This window comes from Nesoenas mayeri (genome assembly GCF_963082525.1).
Source record: "Nesoenas mayeri genome assembly, contig: SCAFFOLD_59, whole genome shotgun sequence".
NCBI lineage: Eukaryota > Metazoa > Chordata > Aves > Columbiformes > Columbidae > Nesoenas > Nesoenas mayeri.
The window spans coordinates 449937-455936 of NW_027660042.1; positions in this window are offsets into that span (position 1 = coordinate 449937).

Sequence of the window (6000 nt, forward strand, 5' to 3'; positions counted from 1 at the left end):
AATAATTTTCTAGTGTCAAAAGTACCCTGAACACTAACTCACTTCATATGCAGGATACACCAATTTTGGTGCATGGGAAGGAGGTACCTGCCAAACTCTGCCCCTGCATCTGACAGCACTAACAACTCTGTGGCCTCTTGGTAGTCCAAGGATGGGATGGTGAGGAGGGATGAAGAAGAAATAAATGGAAGAAGCTGCAAAGAGGAACAAGAAGGCAACGAGGAGCCTTGCAGTGTTCTCCATGCTGATCCACTATCACGCCTTTGATGGTTCACCTAATGGCAAGTTGAAGATTGAGGTGGAATTATATATATGTCATGGTAATTTCAGCTAACGATGGGACAGTTCACATTGCTGACCTCTTATCCCTGTGTAGTGCCTGTCAATTATGAAAGAATAATCTGATGGTGCCTGCCACAACATCTTTTACCAGGGAAGGAAGCAGCAATGAAAATCCTCCTGCACGATTTCAGTCAACAACAGCCTGTGGTTCATAGTAAAATATTCTTTAAAAATGCTTTCTTGCTATATATTTTCTACTTTACAGTTAGGGAAAAACAATGGATGAGCGCTTGGGCAGAGAGAAAACCTACTCTGTGAATGAACCAACAACTCACTTGAACAAAGGCACCAAAACAGAAATAACTCATAAGACCTATGAAATTACATCAGCTCATTGCTCTGAGAAAATCCGTAGCACCACTAGGAAAAATAACTGAAATGAACTCAAAACAACACACTGCTTTTATAGATTGCCAGCACTGGAGCTCTCTTTAGGACATCAGGATTAGTCCCTTCAGAACACCGCGTTCAGTCAAGCAGGTGGGTTTTGATGATGTTTTTGCTACTGCTAGCCAGACAAAAGCATAACTTTTCAGTTCAAATTAGATTATTTACTTTGGAGTGTAATATATTACCTTCCTCCTAGAATAGAAATGTAATTCAAAAGAAAATAAACTCCATATTCTGGAATTGAAAATTTTCCATTTTTTGTCAGTAGAGTTAGAACTATTCCTTAACTTTATGTATTCAGACTGTTTCATTACAAAACTGTCAAGCAGACTACCTGAAGGTTTTCTTCAGTCTTCCATATCTGATATCATAGATAAAATTCTCCAGGACAATGACAACGACTCTGAGCAATGAAAAACATTAGATCAAACAGAAATTAATAAAACTGGAAATTATTAAATACTATTAAAACTCTGAAGTGTAATGCTAAGTGTGCCTTCGCGGTAAACACCTAGACAATTTAACTATGGAAAATAATGCACTATGCTTTAATAAGTTATCCAAATGCTTGTATTCTCACCACTGTGTTGGACCATATTACGTCTTTTTTTTATTGCCTGAAGTGTTTATTTTTTTTTTTTTCTAAAAATAGGAAAGTCAATAAGAGAAGCAATTGAATAATATGGATTCAAAGATCTCTGAGTTTACCTATAAATATTTACTATGTGCCTTTCCCTTAGGTTGTTAAACTGATAATACACTTTAATTGCTTTTAATTATTCTTGGCTAGGCACGAAGATCTGCTGCAAAAACTGAAAGATCTTAACAAACATTTTTTTCTAGGTGATTGGGGAGAATGTATTCCTTCACAGAATTTCACCAGTTTGTGGGAGACTTAAATTAGTAAAACATTTACAGGCTATTGCTTAAGAAATGATGGGTTAAACTTAGCAACATAACTATGAAAATACCACAAGACCTTTTTTTTTTTTCCCTGATAAACTTGAATAACCATGTTCCAAATCCTGCTGCCTCCATTTTCAATTGCCTTTGACAACTGTTGTAGAAAGGGAGTTTGATAACATGACTTTGTTGCCAAAACAATGTAGCTAACAGATTTCCTCAGAGTTCAAAGGAAAAAATACCACCACCACCACCAACGTGTAATCAGTGACTCATGACAAATCCTCTCATTCCAGATTGGGAATGTTAAATATGTGCAGAATTTAACAGTAGCTGATACTGAAGATCAGGAATCTGGTAGGCACATGTCCATGAAATCCAACTGGACAAAACTATTCATAATTTTTAAAGACAAGAAGCAGCAAAGCTGTTAAAATATTGGTTTTGCTTCCTTTTTATTTTTTGATCTGCTGCTCCTTGTGACAAGGAAGAGTTTGAAACTAAAGAATACCTCCCAAAAAAGAAGCACACCTCCCATTAAGCATAAAGAATATATACATAGAAGACTGACCTCTCTAACCTTTCCACTAAATCTCAGTTTTTTGGCAAACTTTGTCATACATCTTTAAGACACCTTATGGTATAATCAAATGAAAGACCAGCCATCTTATTTTAGCTCATGCTATTACTGTTATATAGGGAAATCCCAGAATTACAGAAAAAAAAATTAAAAAAAGGTTTGAATTTGCTTATCTCCATATAATAAAACTATTCAGAAGTATTATGCAAAATATTGAATGAGTGCTAAATTCACAACTGTACAGACATAACTCATGCAAATTAACTTGCTTCTGCAGATTTCTTTAAAGGAAAAAGCTAATTTGGGCATGTGAAACAGTGCAAACAATGTAAATTACATGAGTGCAGATGATGCATTACGTTATTATCCTCCTCAGATCTTTGTTCTTTATTTCAGCTTGTAATTATCCTTGTGCATTTTGTCTTAACTGTGTATGTAAAAATCACAGAGCTAAAGATTTATTTTTCTCCTAATTACAAAAAATATTAAAAAGACCCTGGAGCACTACAAAGACTAAAATATTATATCCAATACATGACCGTGATTAATACTGTGAGTACTTTACATAACTCTTAGTTCAGCAGCAGCCAACATCTGGGGCCTGATTTCTAGATGCATGTTGTCATCTCAAGATAAACGCACCCTTGCAACTCACTGTTCCTTCAGTTTTCTCACACATGTGATATGTATCTTATGATGCAAGATAAAGACTTTAGCATATAGATCACAGGAAAAGGAAGACATGTAACTACACGTTTAGATATACATTCTCACTCGGAATTGAAAGCCCTGTCCTCAGCATCATTTCCTGAGCACAGAAGCATGGTTGGAATGTCCTGCACTTGAGTTTTGTACAGTTTGTTTCTTGAGAAGATCAGATGGTAGAATTTATCGCTGGACCATCAAATATGTTCTGTCATGATCTGGAATTGTGTGACAGTAAATACATCAAAGAAATACATATGAAGAAACATGCAAAATGATAGTTAATTTTTTATGGCTAAATATCTAAGGCATTCTTTATGAAGTTTTATTTTGGCAACATAAAGTTTGAATCTTTAAATTATTTCTGGCACATTCACAATGATGATATCTGAACCAGGTAAGTTCTACTGCATGTTTATGTGTAGGGCACAAAAATTATGCCACCACATTTTGTTCAATAAATTGAAGTCATCCATTCACAAAGGTATTATCAGAAAAGTAATGCAGGTGATCTTTCAATTCAAATTTTTCTGTTATATTTTCCAATTCTTTTTGTGAAACTATGAAAGGTTAGCAAACAGTTGGAAAATAAAATAATGTGTACTGGATTGCTGTCTTTCTCACCTCCAATTTCTGTATTCACATATTAGGACTGTCAAGAGAAAGCAACAATCTCTTATGTATGTGTATTTCACCCTCCAGTTACTTCAGCCAAGTCCAACCATCCTGCTTTTCTACCACCAGACTTCTTTCATAAGCAGTCTTTCCTGTTGCAAACTTAAATATTTGTTCACCCAATGCACGCTTCAGACTTGGCTTCTGTCAAGGCTAATTTTTGAGAAGTTGGCTTCTATATGTATAGCAGAATAATCAGTCAACAGAACATGTTTGCTGAATGGCTGGCAAACTGAACCAGTTCAAACTGAAGTCTCTTGTCCGGCAAACTCGATGTACAGCTTTGGAAGGGTTTAGCTAGAGGCAGAGTTGACATACTTCATAAAACAGTATTCACACTATTTTCCAGCACTCACTTTTGAGGAGGAAGAGCTGCCTGATCTAAGAGATAATTAATTATTGATTGTCCCATTGCCCTTTCTTCTAGCCTTCTGCTTGAGGAAAATTCTCTGACCTAAGCAAGCTACATTAGTCACCACGTAGAACAACATAACTAGTAACAGAGTAATTCTGGAGCAGTAAAAATGAACATGAAAGGGAAACCTCATTTATTTGGTGTCCCAGACAGAGTGATGAGAAGTGTGCATATTGCTTAAATTTGGATTTGGCAAATTCTATTTATTTGTGTTTATTCTCCACTACAACTTTGTTTTAATCCTATTCTTCTATAGTAACATCCCAGGAATAAGAAAAGAGTATGACAAGCTCTCTGGGAAGATTGCAGACTACTGCCAAGATAATTGACAACTATTACTAAAAGCAGAGTTTTGCAGGGCTAGCGGTCCTGGGACCATGATGTTTTCCTGAAAACCTGCAAATGACCAGACCAGATGTGACTCTACTCAAGAGTATATACCCAGGATAAATCCGGAGGACTAGGAAGAACATATACATGACAGAAAAGGAGGTACAACTAATAAATGGCTCTGCCACCCTCACCCCCAACAAGTTTCTTCTCCTTTTTCAGTGGAACCTCCTGTGTTCCAGTTTGCACCCACTGCCCCTTGTCCTGTCACTGGTTGTCACCAGCAGAGCCTGGCTCCATCCTCCTGACACTGCCCCTTTCCATATTGATCCCCAGGAATGAGTCCCCCCTCAGTGTCCTCTTGTCCAGCTCCAGAGCCCCAGCTCCCTCAGCCTTTCCTCACACGGGAGATGCTCCACTCCCTTCAGCATCTTGGTGGCTGCACTGGACTCCCTCCAGCAGTTCCCTGTCCTGCTGGAACTGAGGGGCCACAACTGGACACAATATTCCAGGTGTGGTCTCGCTGGGGCTGAGTAGAGGGGGAGGACGAGCAGCCGAGCTTTAAAGCAGAGGTTTTTAAAGCAAAACAAAAATAACGTTCATTTACTTTAAAACTGCATGCAGGAAAATGCTGTTTTTATCAACTGTTTGAGACTGAACCAGTGGTAGGCATTCCCTCAGAGCAGATGACCCTGTCAGCTTTTGCAGTGTCAAAGCCTCCTGAACCTGTCAAATTCTCACCCTGAACACATTATATAGTTCCATTCTTTTTTTGTTTTACATTGCCAACAGCAGCCATTTTCCAGAAATGCACTGAGCACCAAGATTAATGTTTATACCATGTTTTGTTTTCTTCTCCCCTCACAGGGAAAAAAAAAATGTCAACTGTTTTGTTTGTATGTGCTGTTTTTGAAAACATTGTTTACGTTGTTATGAACTGCTTTGAAGAAAACCAGTAGGAAATGGTATGCTCATCTTAAAATGGGTAATGTTTGAGATGATAGTCACTGGTTCCTGAGGAAATTCAAGCCATGTTCATACCAGATAAATTTCTGTTTCTAGAGCAGATTTTTTAGAGATTTCTACAAGATTATACAAAAAATGCATGGTGCCAAAGGGACATGGGTTAATCCCATAGCCTTCACTCCACTTCATGCAGTTTTCTAGATACATTAACAGCACATCACACAACATAATGAAAACACGGACTCAACACATATTAAAATTCAGTGGAAAAAGCGTTTAAAGAGAGTGGCCCAATCTGATGTGCTTTATGGCAATGGAGGGTGGTGTAGCACCTGTCTGGAGTATTTTTAAGCTTTACTGCACAGATAGGGTTTGCATCTCAGCCAAAAAAACAACTGTGTGTGTAACAGATGCCACCTTGCTACCTAAAACCGCAGCAAGTGTTGGGCTGTGATGGTGTCATGGATGCAGCTACGCGATGGTTTAACGTGAGTGAAAATTTGAAAGTATTTTTGAAGTACCACCAGAAATGACTCACTGTCCATGTGAACCTTTTACTAAAGGAAACTGCACTGTGGCAGAGAACTAAAAAGCTTTTCTCTTCACAAAAAAAAAAAGATTTTATCCCTACCACACGCTGCATCATTACTGCCTGATCTCTGTCCAGCCTGATAAAGAACATGCAACCATTCCT